The sequence below is a fragment of the Ursus americanus genome, chromosome 14 (genome assembly GCF_024610735.1).
Source record: "Ursus americanus isolate L20-20 chromosome 14, mUrsAme1.1.p, whole genome shotgun sequence".
Taxonomy (NCBI): Eukaryota; Metazoa; Chordata; class Mammalia; order Carnivora; family Ursidae; genus Ursus; species Ursus americanus.
This window is the reverse complement of record NC_142140.1, coordinates 9681829-9706163: the sequence shown is the minus strand read 5'-3', so window position 1 is coordinate 9706163 and position 24335 is coordinate 9681829. Positions and strand designations below refer to the sequence as shown.

The 24335-nt window shown below is 39.1% G+C and overlaps 1 long non-coding RNA gene and 2 pseudogenes across 1 annotated transcript in view; all 3 read right to left on the bottom strand.

The window, feature by feature from the left end:
• Positions 1-24335, bottom strand: part of LOC123799173 (uncharacterized) — a 318345-nt gene that overhangs the window by 4442 nt on the left and 289568 nt on the right. The window lies entirely within an intron of this gene.
• LOC123799230 (transducin-like enhancer protein 6) lies at positions 17238-18371 on the bottom strand (annotated as a pseudogene).
• LOC148108909 (transducin-like enhancer protein 6) lies at positions 18425-19034 on the bottom strand (annotated as a pseudogene).

Here is a 24335-nt window from a genome sequence, read left to right as displayed (position 1 = left end):
CCCTAAATTTTAGGGCGTAGATAGGCTTAGCAAGACAAAATGACTCTCCAAATACATAGCTCATGAGCTCCATGGTCCTGATGTGACCTGCAACCTTCTGTTTAATGTACTTCTATCATCTGGGCAAGCAACTTACTGAAACTATTACAGATGACTTTCCTTAATCTTTACAGCAGTGAAATGGGCAAGATGTTCTTAACCCTTTCTTTATATGAGAAATTAGAACAATTGTTTCAGGTCGTAAGCTAGGAAGCAGCAAAGCCAAAGTCGGCCTAGCTGTGTCACTCCACTGCCTATGCCTTTAAACTCTACACTATTTTGTTTCTTCTTTCATTCTTGTCCTGCCTCTCTGCTTAGTAATCAACTGCTAAGAGCTGGATGGTCTTTTGCCTCAAAGCCCCGTGATACGACCAAACCATGGTCTGGTTCCTAGTCTCCAGGCTTTGTCCTTGACTCCATGCCGTAATCTCCCTTTGCTTTTCTCAGACACCTGTTTGCTACCATGTCCTTTAGTTCCATCTGGATCAGTTGCTTTCTGACCCTCAGGCCCACTGGCTAGATTCTGATGCCTGTTGCCTTCATCTTGCCACAGAGAACTCTCCCTTCTTAATGTCCTATTTTAAGGCATTTCTGCATTTACAACTCTATCAATTTGGATTGGAATATCTTAGGATTCAACTTTGGGACAAAGAGGTTGACAATATTTACAAGAATAAATCTATCATTACTGCTTTTATCCACAATATATCTCACATACTTAAATTATTCTTTGTATTGAAATTTACATATAATAAAATTAAACATTTTTAATGTACAGTTCTATTACTTTTAGCACACAAATAAGTTTGTGTAACTACTATCACAATTGATATACAGAACCATTCTATCACTCCCCAAAATTTTCCCCTACTTTCCCTTTACAGTTATACCCTTTTTCATGCATAACAATTGATAACCACTGGTCAGTTCCTCATTACTACAGTTTTGTGTTTTCAAGAATGTCATATAATTGGAACCACATAGTATGTAACCTTTTGAGACCGGCTTCTTTCACTCAGCATAATACCTTTCAGGTGCATCCAGGATGTTGTGTGTATCAATAGGTCATACCTTCTTAGTGCTGAATAATATTCTGTTGTATGGATGTACCACAGTTTATCTATTCACCTGTTGAAGGACATTTGGCCAGTTTCAAGTTTGGAATGACTATGAATAGAGCAGGAATGAACATTCACATACAGATATTTATTTGAACAGAGGTTTTCATTAGTCTAGGATAAGTCTCCAGGAGCAGATTGCTGGGTCATATGGTAGCTGTATTCTTAACTTTATAAGAACGTGCCACAAAGTTTTCCAAAGTTAGAGCTAGTTTTCATATCTACCTGTATGCAGTATTATTACAGGCAGATTACAGTGCTTATGTCTGATCTTTGCTCCTCCAGATCTACTCTTGGCTCTTCTTCATCTTTCTCCATGCTCAGAAGATTGGTATCCATGACTGCACCAACCAGCTCCCTTATCTTTTCACTTCCCGTTGGATTTAGCTTGTGGGAGACACTGTCAAGATTGCAGAGGGCAGGAGGAGAAGGACGTCAGGATTTATTTGCCTGATCCTTCCCTTTTGGTTGCCAGAGGTGCTACTTCTCTCTAACATAGCTGCTGCTTTGTCCAGGCCACACACGTTCATTCCCTCACCTCCATCAGCCTACTCTCGGTCACCAGGGGTCAACGCACTGTCCCTGGTCATTTTATATTCGGTATCTTAATCTTCCCAAAATTACTATAAAATAGGAAGATAGGTGAGAAAACAGAGGCTCAAAGTTAACTTGTATAAGGTCACATGGCTGGTAAATAGCTACCAAGATGAAAATCCAAGACTTTTGACTCTTAAGCCTATGCTCTTCCCAATAAACTGACTGCACCCCAATTGTGTCAATGCTCTTAACATATATCTTTACAAGTAATTCACTGCACATGCTGGAAGCACTAAAATAAGCTAGCAAAGTCTTGAATTCATGATCCACATCTTCCGAGGAGATTGACTATACCAACATAGCTTCTCTTTTTCTTATTTATTTGATTTTGTTTCTTAATTCCTAATACTCATGGTATCTTTCACATCAATTCTAAGCTTAATAAAAATGATCAAAATTCCTGAATAAAACATGGGAAGGCTAAATAAAATATTCTCATTCTAAGTGAATATTTTATAATGCTAATATACCCCATACTCATTATTTCAATGAATAATTGAACAGATTAATAATTTCATTTAAACTTTAAATATTTTAAAATAAACATCTACTGACATAATTACCAACGGTGAAACTGAAAGCAAATAATCTTATTTAACTAAACAACCAATGCCTAATGTTGGTCTGGCCTTACTACCTTTAGGGAGAAACATGAATATAGGTACAATGGAAGCTCTATATGCACATTCACCTATTCATTCCTTTACAAATAATTATTGACTCCATTTAAGCCCTTACCCAAAGTCTCTCTGCTAGTAAAAAGGAGAGGAGCAACTTCTCTTGATTTCCACATCAGGAATCTATTTGCTATGTGAGTGTCATTTTAACTGGTGTCTGCAGAACACCAGTGCTCCCAAGATGCACTCTTAAGGATCTACTAAGTGCTCTTTAGGGAGCCCAACTGTCCCAATTTGTCCAAGAGTGAGGGATTTTCCCAAGATGTGGGACTTTCAACACTAAAACTGGAAAAATCCTGGGCAAACTGGAATGAAATGGTCACTCTAACTAGATAGCGTATGTTTGAATTCAGTTATAAGAAGGTCACCTAGATGATTCAGCATATATGTACACACACACACACACACACACACACACACACACACACACACACACACAGGTATATATGCATATATATACACATATATATTCATAGTACTGCTGGAATTATGCAAACAAAATTATTTGTAATTTTCACTACCATCTTTCTTTCCTCTTATCCCCAACTCCAGAGGAGCCAGAAGCAGCAGACTGAGTTGGGGAAAAGATAGAGAAAGGAGAGCGAAGAAGAGCCTGCATTTCCTTCGCCACTGCTAGTCAGTGGAATGCAAGGCAAGTAAACCCAAGTGAGCAAATCAGTTCTGAATTGATGACAGACTAGACTCCTGAATTTTCTCTCTCTGAAAATGATATCGCTAAAATATTTGAAAGCAACCAGAAAACTAATGGAATCTGCTTAATACAGCATCTGGGAATGGAGAAAGGAATTCAAAAAAGATATCTGAAGGCAGAGCTGGGCATAAAACAAAGCCATTTCTTGGCTGTTCCCTATAAGGCCAACCTGCTTAAAAATGTAGTTATGGGAATGAAGGTATCTCTTTGAATATTGATTTCAATTTTGGGGGGTTAATTCCCAGAAGTGGAATTGCTGGATTATATTTTTAATTTTTTGTAAAACCACCATATTGTTTTCTATAGCAACTGCACCATTCCCACCAACAGTACATGTGTTCCAATTTCTCCACATCCTCACCACCACTTATCTTTTTAAAAATTTTTTATTTAAATTAAATTTAATTAACATATACTGTATTATTAGTTTCAGAGGTAGAATTTAGTGATTCATCAGTTGCATACAACTACCCAGTGCTCATTACTTCAAGTGCCCTCCTTAACGCCCATCGCCCAGTTATCCCATCCCCCACCTACCTCCCCTCCAGCAACCCTCAGTTTGTTTCCTATAGTTAAGAGTCTCTTATGGTTTGCCTCCCTGTCTGTTTTTGTCTTATTTTATTTTTCCTTCCCTTCCCCTATGTTCATCTGTTTTGTTTCTTAAGTTCCACATGTGAGTGAAATCATATGGTATTTGCCTTTCTTTGACTGACTTACTTTGCTCAGCACAATACCCTCTAGTTCCATCCACATCATTGCAAATGGCAACATTTCATCCCTTTTGATGGCTGAGTAATATTCCGTTTAATATATATACCATTTCTTCTTTATCCAGTCATCTGACAATGGACATCTGGGCTCTTTCCATAGTTTGGTTAATATGGCCATTGTTGCTATAAACATTGGGGTTCATGTGCCCCTTTGGATCACTATGTTTATATCTTTTGGATAACTCCCTAGTAGTGCAATTGCTGGGTTGTAGGGTAGCTCTACTGTTAACTTTCTGAGGAACCTCCATACTGTTTTCCAGAGGGGCTGCACCAGTTTGCATTCCCACCAACAGTGTAAGGGGTTCCCCTTTCTCTGCATCCTTTCCAACATCTGTTGTTTCCTGAGTTGTTAATTTCAGCTATTCTGACTGGTGTGAGGTGGTATCTCATTGTGGTTTTGATATTTATTTCCCTGATGCCGAGTCATGTTGAGCATTTTTTCATGTGTCCAGTGACTATTTGTATGTCTTCTTTGGAGAAGTATCTGTTCATGTCTTCTGCCCATTTCTTGACTGGATTTTTTGTTTTGGGGGTATTGAGTTTGATAAGTTCTTTATAGATTTTGGATACCAGCTCTTTATCTGATAAGAGATTTGCAAATTTCTTCTCCCATTACGAAGTTGCCTTTTAGTTTGTTTACTGTTTCCTTAGCTGTTCAAAAGCTTTTTATCTTGATAAAGTATAATAGCTATCTTAACAGGTGTGAGGGGATATCTCATTATGGTTTTGATTTGCATTTCCCTGATGATGAGTGATACTGAGAACCTTTTCATGTACCTCTTGGCCCTTTGTATGCCCCCTTCTGCAGAAATGTCTATTTAAGTTTTTTCATTAATCAGATTATTTGGTTATTTTTGCTACTGAGTTATAGGAGTTCCTTACATATTTTGCATATTAGCCCCTTATCTGATATATGGTTTACAGCATTATTCACAATATCCAAGATACAAGAACTACAAAAATGTTCATCAGTGAGTGGATGAAAAAGGAAAACAGGGTATATACATACAATGGAATACTATCCAGCCTTTAAAAAGAAAGAAATCCTGCCATATGTGACAACATATGGAGGACATTATGCTAAGTGAATATGTCAGTCACAGAAGGACAAATACTTCATGACCTCATATGTGGAATCTAAAATAGTCAAACTCAGGGCGCCTGGGTGGCTCAGTCGTTAAGCATCTGCATTGGGCTCCTCTGCTGGGAGCCTGCTTCTTCCTCTCCCACTCCCCGTGCTTGTGTTCCCTCTCTCGCTGGCTCTCTCTCTCTGTCAAATAAATAAATAAAATCTTAAAAAAAAAAAAAAAAGAAACAGAGAATAGAATGGTGGTTGCCAGGGGCTGGGAGAAGGAAGAAAAGAGGAGTTGCTGTATATTTCAGTTATACAAAATAAATGTTTTATAAATCTGCTGTACAACATGGTACCTATTTTTAACAATACTGTAGTATGCACTTTAAAACTTGATAAGGGGGTAGGCCTCATTTCAAGTGTTCTCACATCAATTTAGAAATAGAAAAGGTAGTTATGAAAGAATCAAAGGCCCCAGTGAATTATTTATATGTGGAAAAGGAGAGGCAGGGATCAGGGTTCTCAGTCTACCTATGGGAGAAATTGAAGTAATATTTCCATGTGCTATGAAGGTGAAGGATATGGAGATGGAAGGTTTGAGCTCTAGACTTCATATGTAATAGCAATTCCTGGCTGTGGGACCTTGGGAAAGTCATGAACTACTTTAAGTCTCATTTTTGCATCTGTAACATGGGGATGGTAATATCCACTGCATAAATTTCTGGTGAGGGGAAAATATGACAGTGCATGCACAAGTGCTTTGTAAATATAAAGTGCTATGGAGACATCAGATATTATTAGCAACAGAAAGAAAATCAAGAGAAAGGGTCTTAGGATGGCACAGAGAGCTGGTTTTCTGTATGCTCATTCTCAAATGATAAAGCACAGAAGAGTGGCTGAATCCTGCAGACAGTAGAAAACAAGATGAGAAGTCAGAGTTAGGGTCAGGGTTGTTGATTTGTGGCTTTCCTAAGTAAAGGACAGCCACAGTCAAATATTTTGTGCCATACCCTGCTCTCACTCTCTTGCTCCATACCAACTCATCTTTCTAATTTCAGCTCAGTGAGCACTTTCTCAGGGAAGCTTTCTCTGAACACCATACCCACCCCTCAGACAAAGTCCACCTCAACATAGTTGAAATATCACATTTATTTTTTCAATTACTTGACTGATGCCTGTCTCTACCCGACACCAACTAGATAGCAAGCACCAAGGAGGAAGGAATCAAAACCATGTATGTTTACCTTCATATCCTTATCACCAAGCTGACTGACTGGTATGGAATAAATGTATACTAAAAATCTGAATAATAAATGAATGATACATCCTGCCCCATCTGTCCTTCCTGATCTGCCTAATCATGCCACCTACCATCTATCCTTGAATTCTGAAACCTTATTGTATCTGGCCTTTTATTGGATTTCCAGGTAATGCTGTGCTGGACTCTGCTCCTTGAAGATCGATGTTGGTCTGTCTCTATTTTGTTCACCCCATAATGCCCAGGATGTGGATAAACTATAGGTGGTGCTCAGTAAGTGCACAGCGGCTCTTAGCTCAGGAATCCGACTGCAGTAGGGAGCTGCCACTTTCTCCATCATCTTTGCCAACTGCACCCAAGGGAGCACTTAATTCTGAACTTGATGCCAGCTGGATCTCTAATTAAAATAAATTACTCGGATTCTGACAAGGCCTCCACATGCACATGGAGCTAGGGAGTCCTTAGTGCAATGGGTCTCCAACTGCGTGTCCCAGAATCCCAGAGTTCGCTGTAGAATCTCACAAACTGAGCAGACAGAGAAGCTCAGTGGGGAGCCAAAGAGGAGATTTTAAGTTTCCTCACCTTTTCTTTAAGCCAGGCAGCTGTTCTCTCTGTTCTATACATTAAGGTTTCGGGTTAAGATTTTAGTGGTATTTTCCACTTTACATAAGAGGGTATTACCCAGATAACAGAGGGAATTGGTGGCTAAAACCTGACAGGAGAATGCTACCCATGAGAAAACTATACTGATAATCTCCTTCAAGTGGAATATTTTCTAAGTTTCTATGTGATCTGAGCTTCACTTTTTATGAAAACAACAGTCCCTAGAGCCCTCTCTGTATCACATATTCTAAAATTTGGCTGATTTGGCAGCATTATTAATAATATCATTTAGAAAGTATAATTTAATAATCATCAGTAGTGACTTGCTGAGTATCTCAGTGTGTGGGCCCTTGCCCGACAATTTCCTCATGGGTGTGGGCTTAGGTGTCTCTTCCATACAAACAATCATCCTGTCATTAAGTCTGTGTGTGCCACACTTGTCAGAAGTAATCACGGCAACATCAGTAACAAACAGAAAAAAGAATAGATATTTTGGGGGAAATGGACACATCCAAGACTTCACAAAAACAGAATGATCTCTAGCATTTGCATTTGTCATTCTGTATTTGTGGTTTCTATTTTCATTGACAATGTTTTATATTTTTCCTTATTTATTCTTTCTAGCTTCTTCATTGCATATAAGTTTATAATACCATTTTTCCATTTCAGTCTTATGTGCTGAATCACTGAAAATATAAGATTAAACCAGCAAAAGAGAAGGAAACTATTTTAGGATCTGTAAGACAGGGAATATAGAAAATCTCCTAGGACAAGGGACACTGGTTTTCTTGAGAAGCATTGCCATTAATCTAACCATGAAAAGGTATTTCCAGACCTAAATGTTCATAATGGAAAGAAAGACACACACACACACACACACACACACACACACACACACACAGAGCAATAGATCAGTGAGAAAGAAGTTCAGAAATAATGGGGGAAAGTTGGTAAGCAAAAAGCATGAGTCTTAGAGTTTATTTAAAGGAAAAATTATTTAAAGGAAAAATACTAGCCCTTACAAATCATTCTCAACCTCTCTCAGTCTCAATACTTTAGGTACTTAAAATCTATTGAAGACCCCACAAAGCATTTGTTTATGAGAGCTGTATCTTTTAATATTGACCATATTTGAAATTAAACCTGAAAAATATAAAGGATCTTTATTAATTTAAGTAACAATAAACTCATTACATTCATAACACGTTTCTATGAAAATGAAAAAAAAATTAAAAAGGCATTAAGCATTCAAGCTCAGGTTGGCAAATATAAATTTTCCAAAATTCTAAAAATGGTTGCTTTATTAATTTAAGTAACAATAAACTCATTACATTCATAACACGTTTCTATGAAAATGAAAAAAAAATTAAAAAGGCATTAAGCATTCAAGCTCAGGTTGGCAAATATAAATTTTCCAAAATTCTAAAAATGGTTGCATTGACCCTCAAATTTGCCATTGGCAACTAATACAGTCAGTTGTTTTTTCTTGAAATGACAAGTTCACGTCATTCATTTTAGAGAAAATGTCTGCCAAATGCCCAAGACCAAATACCAACAGTCTGTCCGCTGGTCTTTCAAGTAAAAATGGTGTTCAGTGAAAAAAGCAGATAATTCTCCTCACAACTCAAACAACTGCCAAAATATGTTTCCTTGAGATAACCATTATACTATACCTAGTTTGCAATGGAACTATTTCCTGTGTATTTCCTATTTCATTATACAGAATAATAAAAATGATTTTACTTCCTCATGAAGGACAGTCCTAAATGAAACTAGCATTTTTTTAATACTGTAAATGCATGGTTTGAAGAATATGACTCTTCTTATGATTTGATCCCACTGTCTTAATGTGTCCTACAGCAGCATTATTTTGGCAATAGCACTGTAAATGTCAGTGGAAAAAACATATGGTATCTCAGTATTACTATGAAAATAGTTTTGACCTCTCAGATTCCCTGAGTCTTGGGACCCTCCAGGAAACTACTGTGATGACCACTGCCTTTAATTTTTTCCTGCTTCCCTTTCTTCCCTCCCTATGCTTGTGAACAAGGCAGGTAGAGGCTTGGAGCCAAATACTAATGGACAACCACAGATAAATATAACTTGTCTCCTATCCCCACAGACTCTAGTCTCCTTGAAAGCTCCATCTCCTAGTGATACACTCCCTTTCTTTCCCTACTGCCCCCTTGCAACAAAAAATCCCTAATCAAGCGGAACATTTAAAAGACCCAAACCAGATCCTTCAGGTTTGATTTTGTTCCATGGATTTTTCATAGCCTATATAATCTATTATTAATATCTATAATCTATAAGCATTAATTAATTGATCAGTATTTTCATTCCTTTTCTTACATTCTGCAACATTAGTATATTTATTAGAATGAATTATATGAAATTTCCATTTTGAACGTGTCAAAAATGGTTGAATAACATCAATTTCATGTAGTTCAAACACATAGCCAAAGCATTATTTTCTATTATTGGAGGGGAAAAAGCAAAATACATCAGCTGAAAGAAAATGGACTGTTTGCAAGTGATAGGATGGACATTTACTCCAATAAGAAGGATTTCAGTGAAGTAAAGGTCACATGACTTAAAATGTGCCTTTGTTGAAACAAACAAGGCCATTTTGGACCATGCTGGTTTTGTTCAAATATTGAGCTCACCTGTTTGTTTTTGTGACCCTGTACTGTTGGGGAAGACAGATGTCCCATTGCTGATATCCTTCCATGTGGACATCTAGCCTCTCACACACACCAACCCACTCACTCCTCCCCATGAGAAATTTAAGATAAAGAACAGAGCTTCATCTGCACTGACTGCTTTTCTCTTAGGATGACAAGTGCAGTCTACTCCTTCAAACTGTACCTTATACAGGGGCAACCTCCTAGGTGGGAAGAAGGGGTGGGCTTTGGTGATGCAGCATTGTCTTCAGGTGGAAAATTTTTTAGTAATCTGGGATTCACAGTAAAGAATCACTCTATAACCACACACCTAAAGCACTTTCTGACTTCTCAATGACTAGCTCTCAATTTGGCAGGAAAAGAAAGATTAATTTTTGACTCCTTAGATATCAACATGGTGCTGTTCTTATTTATTCATCCAGTCCATAACATAATGCCTGGCACACAGCAGCCACTCAACAAATATTTGTTGAATGAGTGAATGCTTGCAAATATGTATCTTAAGAATGAGACTCTATGGCTTATCCATGCATGAAGGCCAAGGGAAGAAGTTTATATTTTATGCTAAGGATGTTAAGGGAGTAGGAAATTACTGAAGGTTTTAAGCAGGAGGGTACATGATCAAATTCATGTTTAAAATGTTAATTAAATAATCGTGAAGACAAATGGGAAATTGTTTCTGGTGGAGATCCAGACAAGGGCAGGTGGTAGTGAGTGGGGGAGGAGGATGTCATATGGGTCTATTTCCACCTCATTACTTTCATGGTCTTCTTTCCAGAGATGAAATGGGGAGATCTGCATCCTGCTTGATCTCTGTAGGTGGATGGTGTTACTTTTGTGACCTGCTTCACTATATCTGGCTGTTTGTCCTTGATACAATGAGGCTTCTCTGGGGCTTATGACAATGTTGTCAATTATTTTTCCCAGAGGGAAAACAAAATTGACCGTAGAATTTTATTGATGAGTTTTGGCTATCTGCTTCTTAGAGATAAAAAGCCTTCCGCACATTATATGACTGCCAATTTAGACACTCTTTCATAGTCATTGTGGTCTAGTGATCATGGATGTCATCTGGGGACAAATCATTTATTTGTCTCTGCCTTCTGCCTCAGAACTGCTCTATAAACAGACTGATGGAATATTCCAGATATGGCAAGGGGACTTGAGGACCTGCTGTAAGGTTTTAAAGGTAACTTTACTACTTGCCACCCTTAACTGGAGAATATGTCTCTTTTCTCTTAAAAGTCACCATTTTTAGTAAAGGCCACATCATCTACAACATGGAAGGAAGAAGAGTGTCAGCCTACCCAAATAGATCAGCTGGATTAATCTCGATCATTTGTAGGGTGACAGAGGTTGGCAAAATCCCATCTTTGCGTCCAAATTATAAGAAAAACTTGAAACTGATATTAAAGCCAATAGTGACCATGAGTAAATGAAAATAGGTTTGACATTGTCACAAACTCATGAGCCTATGTGTTATCATAAAAAGGTAAAGAGGAAGCATAATAGCTATTGGTACTGTTTTTCCCCCACAGTTCCCAAGATTTTGAACTCAGATTACTGAAGAAAATTGGTAGGGTTTAGATCATGCTGCCAGTAAACACAAGTGAAACCACACCATCTTTCCAATCTCCAGCATAACAGAACTAAGTATTCTCTTTTACCAGGGTCATATTCATCAGAGAAATGTTTGCTTATAACTTCAGTTGTGCAGTTTTAGCATGGATAAGCCACAGAGTCTAATTCTTAAGAAGTTAAATATTTGCGAACATTATTCATTCAACAAATATTTACTGAATGGCTGCTGTGTACCAGGCATTATGCTATAGATTAAGTAAATATTAACAAAACAGATACACTCTCTGACCTCAGGATTACATATAATGGAAGCATGTGCAGAATATAGAATTTTCCGTTTCTAAGCCAAATACCACGAGAGCAATTTAACTTATCCAATTATACAGATGAGAAAACAGAGACCTAAGGAGTTACTTTCCTAGCATCACATAGTAGTAAACAAAAGTACTGGAGGTGATAATAAGCACCATTAATCTTTATTGAGTACTAACTACGTGCCAAGTACCTGGTAAGCAAGTTCTTGACATGGGCTATTTTCATGAATTTTTATACAATTTTTCTCAAATAAGAAGAATGAGGTATAAGTTCATAAAGCTGGGAAATCATTGAGCTAAGGTTTATCAAGGTATGGTGACTTGAAAAAGTGTTCCTAGTCACTGTCATACTGCAAAAGTATGTCATCTCAGTGACACATCCACTTATCACCACCTAAAATCCAACACCTGCTAATATCCACAAAACTAAGGGAATTTAGCCAATGCATAAAGAAATTGTGATATAAAAACCATCTGCTTTCTTGCATTAAAGCCAGGAGTGGCCATGAAAAACAAAAATAGGTTTAAGATTTCTAAAAATGTCTGAAAATTTGGTCATTGGTATATCAAGTTTTCATGTAGGAATTATACATGGTGCTAGAAAATGATTATTCTTAACAATAGAGGTTGAAACCAAAAACTGACTTTCTGTAAAGATAAGTCTCCTCCATTTTACCAGACAGCTCCCCAAGAGGGCCCTTGAAATGTTATGACTTTCAGGTCCCTCAAAACTTATATTTGTCGCTACTTTACCCAATATTTAGAAGTGTGCCCTAAGAGAGTTAATTCTGGCTTTGAATTTCTAACTACAAGGCTTTGGGTAATTTATCTCTTGGAACCCATATTTCTGCATCTACTAAATGGAAATATACACTCTTGACATCATAGGGTTGTTGGGAGAACAACAGTGGCCATGTTTTGTTTTGTTTTGTTTTTAAGATTTTATTTATTTATTTGACAGAGAGAGAGACAGCCAACAAGAGAGGGAACACAAGCAGGGGGAGTGGGAAAGGAAGAAGCAGGCTCCCAGTGGAGCAGGGAGCCTGATGTGGGACTCGATCCCAGGACCCTGGAATCACACCCTGAGCCAAAGGCAGATGCTTAACAACTGAGCCACCCAGGTGCCCCGAGAGTGGCCATGTTCATACAGCAAGAAAAAACAATGGTACATGTTGCCTCTTATACCTCTGTCTCCTTGAGGATGACTTTTATCCACAATAACAACACCTCAAGATACGGTGGCTAAAATGAACAAGAGTCCATCTTTCTCGTCTAATAAGAAGTCTAGAAAGAGTCTTAGAGATGTCATTGGGATCCAGACTCATTGAATCTTTCTCTTCAGCCTTGCTTAGTGTGGACTCCATCTTCCCAGTCTCAGAATGGCTATCACAGACATTTTGTTTGCATTCCGGGAAGAAAAAAGGAGAAGGGAACATGAGGTATGCAGCTGAATCCATCTCCTTGTAACAGGAAAACACTACTATTTCCAGAAAGCCCACTGTGTAGGGAAGGAGCTAATCTGTAGTTTGTCTCTGATAATTCTATTCCTATCTCATGGATGGCTAGAACCATGCCAGGAACCATGGTACTGACCCTTGGGCAAGAAAGGGATAAAACGCCCTAGCTAGTGGTTTACAATATTATGTTTAAAGTCCAATACTCCCCAGGAGGCATGCTATACCAGCTTCTCTACACTGTTTGTTGAAAATGTGTAGATTGATAGGGAGCAGCTGGTTTACCTGGTTTTATAGCCTAGTTTTTGTTATTCGACCAGTAGCGTATAAAAAAAACTCCTCAGTAAACTTGTGCCTCAGCTTCCCTAAAAACAAGCTATCTCATAATATTTGGATAGTTTATGAACTGGTGAGGAGGTACCTCCTCTGAGACTGAGAAGCTGTGCCTAGATATTTCAAACCTTCCTAATGTTTACCTATGCTTCCTTTCTCTTTCTATATTGTATCTTAAATCTTCATTAAAGATATATATATATATACACACACACATATATAGAGAGATGTATCTTTAAATACATAATCCCTATTTGATATATAGAATAGATATATAGAGATAGATAATATCTATGTAACAAGAATCTATATATATATATGATCTGTATTTACATACAGGGTCTATATTTATGTATTATACATACATACACATGCATACACGTACACACCCTCATGAGTTGTTTTAATTATCCAATCCTGTGTAAATGTTGCAATCACTCAGTTATATCTCACTCGTAAGAAGCGAATCCCATAGCGATCTCAGCTCTAGGGGATCTGTGGTGGAGAGAATTTTTAACTAGTAACATCTCTTAAACAAAATTGGAATTCTGTACACATGAAAGAGAAAGGTGTTTATCTAGTACAGGGTTCTCAAACTTCAGCTAGCATCAGAATTATAAATTGTCAGGCCCCGACCCCCGAGTTTGATTCAATAGGTCTGGAAGGGGCCTGAGAATTCACATTCTTAACAGCTTCCAAGGTGATGCTGTTTCTGCTGGTCCAGGGATTATACTTTGAAAACCATTTGCCTAGCAGAATGAAAACAGTGTAGGATTTGCCTTGTTTTGTCTTTGACAGCTTCTACCGGGTTGATTTTATGGTCCAAGCAAAGCAGAAAATAAATGAAACCAATATTAAACCTGGATGGGGCTTATTTCTATTTTCCTGGGGAAAATGCCACATAAATATCAGCCCATTTCATTGGCTTTATTTGGTCTGGGGACCAGAAGGGTGTTAATGAAGAGGCTGGCTATTTGGCCAAGGATTTTTAAACCCATTTCAGCAGTGAAGAGTGAGCACTTGTGCCAACTGCCATAGAAGAAACACAGAGGAAATATGACAGATGAATCCTAAGGACAGCCAGTTCTGAAAATGCTATTTTCCACTGCAAAAATATGACCAGACAGACCATGTATTCCAGAAGCTGCCAAGCAGGGGCAACAGGAAAAAAGAGGAGAGAAGCTGAGAACTGATGTCCATAGCCTTGTATTTCCGGTTTTCATTGACTTCAGCATAATGCTTGTGTTCCGGCTGTCATGGGAAGAAAATCTGGGCCTTTCTGACAAGCCATTGGAGCAGGACACTAGACCTAGCCTGACTTCCCTTGAGAAATGCTAGACCTATCTCTTCTCTCCTAAATTCTACGGCCCCATTTCCCTAAATCTTGTTTGATAAAGGTCTATGATTCCTTATCCACAATTCTAAAATCCAAACTCTCTGAAAACCAAGAGTTTGTAATCCATTTGTGGTAAAACCTGACCTGATTACATTTGGCAGCAAAGCCTGATGTAAACTGACACAAAACTATTCGTAGTCTTTAAATTTTCTTACTTGGTGTGAACAATTCTACATTTCACTGCAGAAAAATTAACACACTTGATTATAAAGCTCTGCCCAGACATGCTGGGGAGATTTTATATAATCAATGGAATATGTATCATGTTACCTTTCAAAAGAAGAAAAATTCTGAATTCCAAAATGTATCTGGTTCCAGAGTTTTTAATATGGTATTGTGGACCTGACCTTTACTTTGCCTATTTATCCTGGTTCCCATTTTTGATGAATCTTTCCGTCACAGCCTTGCCCAGATCTCCTTCTCCTGGGGCACTTTTCCAATACATCCAGATGTTCTTGAGTTCCCTAGCAACTGGAGACATGATGCCACTAGTCCGTGGCTGAATTCTATTTTGAACTCAGTAGGAAGCTTTGCTCATGAAGTCCCTTCTCAGTGGATGGAAACTCAGGAGAGGAAGTCTGAATCTCCTCACTTGACTGCTTACTTTGGGAAAATCACCTTAATAGTTTAAGTCTTCCATTTATTTTCTTAGGCCACATTCCCGGCAGTACTTTATATACAAAGGGAAGAAACAAAAGCTCAGAAAAATTAATCAACTTCCTATAATACTGTCCCAACATGATTCCAAGACACAATATTGTAAGCAACTTGAGGGAAGAAACAGACTCCACCATCTTCTGTACAGAACAACTGCATAATTTGCAGAGTCCTGTGAAAACAAAAGTGCAGGATCCCTTGTCCCAAATACACTAAGAATTTCCAGACAGTAATATCAGAACAGTAAACCAAACACCAGGTGCTTTAAGTGTGAGGTTGTGCATGGGTGCCCAAGTCTCATGCCCATGAAGCCGGCACTGCTTCTATATTTTCCACAGCACCTAGTATAGGATGACTTGATGAAATAATGTTTTAATTGAATGCTATCAATGACAATCAATGGGAAGTAATGCTAAGAAACGACATTCACAAAATATTATAAAGTTGACTTCACAATATTCCTCCTTACTTTAGTACTATCCATTACACAGTCTGCTTAACTTGCAAACTGCTTTTTTATGCGTTGAAACAACACTTCTGTAGCAGGCATATTGCCCAGGAGATGGCAACACTGCTAAAAAACCTATCTGTGCTCAAAGTAATTTATTATCCTTAAAGCTTTTCCTTCTTTTTATACACCAAGTTATAACCTCTTCCAGAAACCATTACCCAAGACTTTCTCAAAACACTTTCTTCTGGTTGCATTGTGGATATGATGGCATGTCCATTTGTCATGGTGAGTTTATAAACATCGAACTTTTCTTCACTGAATATTCAACTTATTCAAATGCTGCCAGCTCACGATATGAAAAGCAAGCTAACCAGCCAGTAAGGCCAGAGTCTACACAATCATGCCTAATTGGTAGAAAAGGTTGGTTTCATTATGAATAAGCCGGTAATGTTCAATTATCTGTACAAATGAAAGGGAGCTGAAGTGTTTAAAATAAAAAATAATGCATAATTCAAAAACCTCTTTTGTGACTGCACTGTTGTCTTTTTTCCCATATTCTCATCAACTATGCTTTGTGTATGACGTGTGAAGAGCTCCATGTACACAAAATATATAGGCGGTTGAGTCAGATAAGCCAAAGACTTGTCTAGTGTCCCCTTTTTGTGACCTTGTGCAACTCTAAGGCCAAAAAGATGTTCAAGCTCTGGGAAACCTTAAATATAAATAGTCTCTGCTTCCTCACATCATGGAGGGAGAATCTGAAGCTCGGTCCCATCCATACTGGAAACTGGACTCAGATTCTTGTCTCCCCTGCTCTCCTCAAACTCACAAGGTAGCCAAGAGCTTGCCATCTACTGTACTGGCCTAGCTTCCATGTCAAAAATAGAGCTGAACTGTCAAGGACTGCTGAAAGCAGATCAGGCATCATGGTATTTTGACTTCTGAAGTGTCCACCATTCAGGAGGGTATGTGTTGTGGTGAGTACTGTGTATTGTGTAAGACTGATGAATCACAGACCTGTACCCCTGAAACAAATAATACATTATATGTTAAAAAAAAAAAAAAGAAATGAAGTGTCTACAAAAGAAGTTTCTAAGAGTGGTAAGCATTAACCATAATAAGGTCAAGCCATTTACTGAATCATTAAATAGCACCAATCCCTGACTAAACAGCACTCTGCCAGGCACTGAAGGAGTTAACAACAACAGACAACTAGGTGAAAATATCATCCTCTTCTCATGAAATGAGTCAAAACCAATTCGGAGTCAAAAATGGGTTCTCACTAGACCCTAAGCTCCTCTGGAGCAAGTTCTGTCAGTGTGCCTGGTTTTTGTTTTGTTTTGTTTTGTTTTTCATCTTTTCCAATCGCTTTATTACATGTAACAAAGATCACTGGCCCAGTTGTGCAATGGGAAAGAAATCCAGCCCACCCACCACATTGTCCCACCACTATGCCTTCACCTTGTTGGGGGAAAAAAGACAAAAAAGGGATCCCAAGTCAGGACCACAGTGCCAAGCTCCTCAGTAGGTGATCTGGTACACCAAGGCATGGTCACTGAACCCTGTGATGCTCAGGCAGTTTCTAGGGTATGCATCACAGCATAGGATGGAGGAGGTCTTGGGTACCTGGAATACTGTGGTCTCGCAGGTATGCTGTAGATGCTGACCAGGTCATCCATCCCAATGATCTGGTCAAGAGGGGAGAACTTGAGACCCAAGATGGTTCCATCCTTATACCCCACCATGTGCTTCTGGCCCCCTCAGGTGGGCTACGGCCACTGTTGGCAATTGGCTGTGCCCACCAGCACCCAGTCCTCCTGGGGACTAGGGAACAGGCTTTTTATCTGAGACTCAAATTTGTATTCCTGGGGCTCCCCAGTGGTGTTCAGGTACCACAGGCAGGTGCACAGACCCCCGCCCCCTACCCTGTTCAGATGTTCCGGTCTTTAACAGCAATGTTTTTGGCTCCATCCAGGTGGCCCAGCAGATCCCTGACAATGCTCTGGTCCTGTGGGTCCCAGATTCTAACTGTGCCATCAGTGAAGCCAATGAAAGTCAAGTTGTCTTCAGGGTGGGAGGCCAGGGCCTGGCAGGTGAGACCTGCACAGGATAGCTCATCTCTCACATGCAGGGAGGGTACTATCAGGTCCTACACACCCAAGCCAAGCAAGTTGTGGCCACCCATCAGCAGGGTCATGCTGTTTGAGGACAGCAGGTAGGTGTGCAAGTAGGCCCACTAGATCTGTACACACAGGTGGTTCTCAGGATACCTGTCCTATACCACTTGGCCAACCAAGCTCCACACTTTGACGCCCCTTGTCACAGGTGAATGTGTGTCATGTGAAGCTGCTGATAGCCATGGCAGCAACAGCTCCCTGTGATTTAGCATCCACACCTTCTCCATTCTATGTGGGATGGCCAGCTTCTTGAACTGTCAGGGCAAGGCATCTGGTCTTTTCCACATGTCCCCTAAGTCCTCAGGGTACCAACATATGGGCTTCAAAAATGGATAAGCTCTCCCAGCAGGCTCCTAGGCCACACAGGAGAGTATCCTCTCTGCTTTGGTACATGACTCTGTGCCCCCTTCTTGGGAACTCTCAAGGTGGGGGGAGGTGGAGAGCGGATGGGCTGAGAACCAAAGTATCTTTGGTACATGGCTCCAATCTCAAGTAATGTGGTCCTGGGTCCTGGCTCTGTAGGCTTAGTGCCTATTCTGTTGTCCTGTGCTGCGGCTGGTCCACCCTCTTGTGGGTCCCAGCAAAGATCTCCAGAGTTGCTCAATCAGAATATCCTGCCAAAACTGGGGTTCAGAGTCCCAAGAAGGCTGCATGTCCATCTGGTAGACTGGGGCAGTGTCTGATCCAGAGGGCTGCTTGTGCCAGTCTGATGACCTTGTGGCCATGAAATCTTTGAAGTGTGGCCCCTGAAGACTGGAGGGCTGTGGGGTCTTGACCACTGGGTGCGGGGAAGCCTCAGGGCTGGCTGGCTCCCAGGAATCCTGGTGAGCAGTCTCACCAGGGGAGACCTGGCTTACCTGGCACTCCCTGGGCTGGAAGGCCAAAAGTCAGTTCCAAGTCTTCATGGTCCACAGGAAGTTTTCTGCCTGCTTATCATGTTCCTGGAGACCCTGCCAGATTTTCTGGAGTATATAGTACATGCTCTCCATCTGCACCAACAGGTGAGGGAGGAACATAGGGAACTGCTGTCAGAGCTGATCCAGGACACCCCGAAGTTCAGTTCAGGATGAGTCAACATTTCTGGGGGCCTCCTTATCCTTTGAGGGTGCTTCTGGGGGATGAGATAGCCCCAAGAGGTCATCTTCAGGCAGTAGTCACAAGAACTTTCTCCAAGGACTCTCCTTTAGGATGGAGGCCCCGGACAGCAAGGTGGAAATTGTGGAGGGTCATCCAAGTTCTGGCCAAGAATGAGCACCCCTTCACTGTCTGTGCCTTTTATCTCTGTGCAGCCAGGGCAATCCTTCTAAAATGCAAGGCTTTACAGTTTCCCTCTGCTCTTAGAATAAGTGCCAAATCTTTAATGCTGTCTTTGAGGTATGGAACAGTATAAACTAGAGGTCAGAAAATTTCTGTGTAGAGCCAGAGAGTAAACATTTTCAGCATTGCCAGCCAACCAATCTCTGTGGCAAACTCTCCATTCCATCACTGCCCCAAGAAAACAGCCATAGACTCTCAGTAAATGAACAGGCAAAATGGTGGCCCAATAAAACTCTCTATATAAACACAAGCAGTGGGAGGATCTGGCCTGCCTTCCACAGTTTGTGGACTCTTGGCATAGACTATGCACCTCGAGCTTCATGCTTACTACTCACCTGAGGAACTTGTTAAATACAGATTTTAATACAGTAGCTTGGGGGAGACTTAGATTTTATATGTTTAACAAGTTTGCAGGTGATGCTGGTGCTGCAGACACAGAGAATAGTGACTCACTTTCTGTGATGGTACACATTGGACCTGTCAGTTACTCCTTCCTGCCATGTTTCCTCTGCTCCAGGGCCTTTGTGCATACTGTCTTTGAGCTGACTGTTCTTCTCTTTTTCCTTAATCTATTCACTTAAATTCAACCTCAGGTGCCCCCTTCCTTAGAAAAGATGTTCCACAGTAGATCAAGCATACCCCTCATATGCTCTCACTGGTCCAGATACCTCTCCACCAGAGTGATTATCACATTTGTCATTTTGTATTTGTTTGTGTCATTGTTGATTAAGGGCAGTGTCCTCCCCTGGAATGTAAATTTCTTGAGAAGATACAATATGCCAGTTTGGTTATTTTATACCATGCCCCTAGCACAGTCTTCTGTATTCACTGCTACTCCATAATATTGAAAAAAAAAAATCAATGAAACAATTAATCAATCCCTATTGTCTAGAATGACCCATAGTAGATAGGCACTCAGGTAAGACTGTTGAATAACTTCTAGAAAGTTTTGGAATTCACAAGATTTTTAAATTTTGGAAGGTTTTTTTTTAGACCCCTTTACTGTTCCCCTTCCCTTCCTTCTGTTCTCTACTCATCTCTCTCAAAACCAATCATATCCAGCAGAACTTTCTACAATAATGGGACTATTCTGTGTTGTCCAATATGGTAGCCAGCTGTGCTACTGAGCATCTGAAATGTCTTGGTACAACTGGGGGACTGAATTGTAATTGTATTTAATTTTAATTTAAATTTGAATGTGAATGGATACATGTGGCTTGTGACTACTATATTGGACAGCACAGCTCTAGATTTTTCTGGAGTGATTATATCTATTATAAAACCAATGGCCATCACTATGATGATAGTTACTAAATCATTTAGAATTGAATCATCAGGAGTGCAAAAAATACCTTGTTTTGGAATCAGTTGTATTGCCCTGGTCTGGCATCAATTGTAGTATGCTCTCAGCCTGAAGTAGATCTGAGTGGCACATCTTAGGACTTCCCAGTACCCATATATATTCTTTTGTGAAAATCTGAGAATGCTCTTCCTCCTCTTACTTATTTGACACACTCTCATCTATTCTTTTTTTAGGGGGGAAATAACTTGAATGTGGGTTTTTATCATATTTTCGAGATATAATTCACATACCATAAAATTCACGTCTTCAAAGTGTACAATTTATTTAGTACCTTCATGACATTGTATAGCCATCATCACTAATTCCAGAACCTTATAGTCACCCAAAAAGAAATCCCATATCCATTGGCAGTCTCCTTCCTTTCTTCCTTCCTTCCTTCCTTCCTTCCTTCCTTCCTCCCTCCCTCCCTCCCTCCCTCCCTCCCTCTCCTGAAGCCCTGTCATCCACTATTGACCTAACACAATGTAAGTGTACTATTTCCTTAGATTTGTCCATTCTGGACACTTCATATAGATGGGATAATATAATACATGGCTTTTTTTGGTTAGCTTATTTTCATTTAGCATGAGGTTTTGAAGTTCATGGAGGCTACAGCTTGTATCAGTACTTCCTTATTTTTATAGTTTTTAATAGCACGATACATTTTCATTATCCATTAATTATTAGGCACTGGGGTCATTTCCATGTTTGGACTAGTATGAATAACGTTGTTATTAACTTCCATGTTTGGGTTTCATGTGGACATGTTTTCATTTCTCTTAGAGATATCCCAAGGAGTAGAATTTCCGGGTCAAATGATAGCTCACTGGAACTGCCAAACTGATTTCTAAAGTGGCTGTACCGCTTTCCATCTGTAACAGCAAATAGGATGGTTCCAATTTCTCCACATCCTCACGAACTTTTGCTATTATTGTCATTTTTTTTAAAGATTTTATTTATTTTTGAGTGAGAAAGAGAGAACAAGTCAGGGGAGAGGGAGAGGGAGAAGCAGACTCCCCGCTGAGCAGGGAGCCCAATGCGGGACTCAATCCTAGGACCCTAGGATCATGACCTGAGCCAAAGACAGACACTTAACTGACTGAGCCATGCAGAATCCCATGTCTTTTTTATCATAGCCATCTTAGTGCATACGAAGTGGTATCCAATTGAGATTTCGATTTGGAATACACTAATAATTAATGATGTTGAACATTTTTCACGTGCTTATTGACCACTTTGGATAAATGTCTACTCAAATATTTTCCCCAATTTTTAATTAGGCTTTTGTCTTTTAATTTTTGAGTTGTGAGACTTCTTTATGTATTCTGTATATAGTCCCTGAACAGATACATAATTTGCAAATATTTTCTCCCTTTCTGCAGGATGTCTTTATACTTTCTTCATAGTATCCTTCGAAGAATATTTAAATTTTAATGAAGTCTGACTTATCTATTTTTTCCTTCTGTTGCTTATGCTTTTGGTGTCATATTTGCCATACCATTGCCTAATCAGGGGTCACAAGTATTAATCTATACTTGTTTCCTTTTACAAGTTTTTTCATTTTAGCTCTTACCTTTAGGTCTTTGATCCACCTTGAGCTCATTTTTTCTTTTTTTTTTTAATTACGTTGATTTTTGTTAATGGCATGAGGTAGGGATCCAATTTCATTCTTTTACATGTGCACATCCAGTTGTCTTAGCACTCTTTGTTGAAAAGACTATACTTCCACCCCATGAATCATATGGTATCCCTCTATTCCTTTTTCTTTTACTTGTCTAATTGCCTTGGCTAGAACCTCCAGTGCAACACTGAAAAAAAATTGATGAGAGTGGACTTCCTTACTGTTTTCCTGATCTTGGAGGAACGTTTCAGTTTTTCACAGTATGATGTTAACAATGGGGTTTTGGTGGATTGCCTTTATCATGTTGGGGAAGTTCCCTTCTATTCATGGTTTGTTGAGAGTGCTTTGCATCACAAAAGGATTCTGGACTTTGTAAAATGCTTTTTCTGCATCTATTAGTATAATCAAGTGAGTTTTTTTTCCCTTTACTCTATTAATGCTGTATATTAACATTGATTGATTTTTGTATGTTAAGCAAGCCTTGTATAGCTGTGGGATAAATCCCACTTGATCCTGGCATATAATCCTCTTTATATGTTGTTGTATTTGGTTCACTGGTATTTTGTAAAGGATTTTCATTTCTGTATTAATAAAGTATACATTTTTTTTATTTTTCATTCATTTCAAAGTGTTTTCTAATTTCCTTTGTGATTTCTTCTTTGACACACTGGTTATTTAGGTTATTTAGGAAGGTGAGGTTTAATTTCCACACATTTGGGAATTTCCCAAATATCCTCCTATTGCTTATTTTCTATTTCATCCCATTGTTGTCAAGGAACAACATATTTTGTATGATTTCAACTCTTTTAAATGTATTGAGACTTGTTTTATGGCCGAATACACAGTCCACTTTGGAGAATGTTCCCAATGCACTTGAGAATACATATTATGCAGTTACTGAGTGAAGAGCCCTGGAGACGTAGGTTAGGCATAGTTTGTTTGGTGTTGGTAAAGTCTTCTGTTTCCTTGTTCATCCTATACACAGGTGTTTTAGTTGTTATATAAAATAGAGCACTGACGTTTCCAACTATTAAAGTTGAATTGGTTGACTTCCCTTCAATTCTATCAGTTTTTGCTTCATGCATTCAGGACTGTATTGTTTGGTTTATGATGTGTTTATAGTTACATCATCTTGGTGAAATTAACCTTTTATTATTATAAAATATCCCTCTGTGTGTCTAGTAACAAACTTTGTCACAAAGTATGTTTTGTCTATTATTAGTAGAGCCACTCCAGATTGTGGGGTTACTTTTTTATGGTATATCCTTTTCTATTCTTTTACTTTCAACCTATTTGTATCTTTGAATAAAAATCGTATCTTTTTAGACAGCATTTAGTTCTGTATAAGTCTGTTAGGTCCATTCTGTCTAATGTGTTGTTCAAACCCACTATTTCCTTATTTTGACCCTGTCTGATTTATTCATTGGTGAGACTAGGGTATTTTAATTCCTAACTACTATTGATTTCTGTTCACTTCTCCTTTTAGCTCTTAGTTTTTGTTTTATATATTAGTTATGTCAACGTTGGCCATTTATTTATAATTGCCTGTGAGGTGAGTGCAGAGTAGAAGTTCCCACAGAGCGACTCACAATGCTAGGGGTGCTGGCTGTTCCTAGGACTCTCTTCTCCCACTGGAGAAAAAGGAATTCCCTCTGCACTGTGCTGCACTGACCTAGAGGAAGGGCCATGTGGTCAATATGTACCTGTTCTCTTCCCCTTCTAATGCAGTCCATCTTGGTCTCTACAGTGCAGGGAAATGTTTCAGCCTCACCCCATGTTCTAGAAGTCTGTCAGTGGTGTCTTGTTTGTAAACAGTGGTCAGTTGTTTTTCTTGTGAGGGGAAGTGAAGTCAGGAATGACCTATGGGGCCATTTGGTGATGGCACTCTTGGATAATTTTTTTTTAAACTCATTTAGCCAATCTCTGCCTTTTGATTGGAGTATGTAATCCATTTATAATTAATGTTATTACTGATAAAGTAGAATTTGCACCTGCTATCTTGCTATTTATTTTCTGTATATATCTTATGGTTTCTTGTTCCTTTGTTCCTTCACTTTTGTTTTCATTTATGTTAAGCAGGTATTTTTTAGGGTACTATTTTAATTATTTTGCCATTTCTTTTATTATTATTTATTAATGGTTGCCTTACAGATTAACATTTT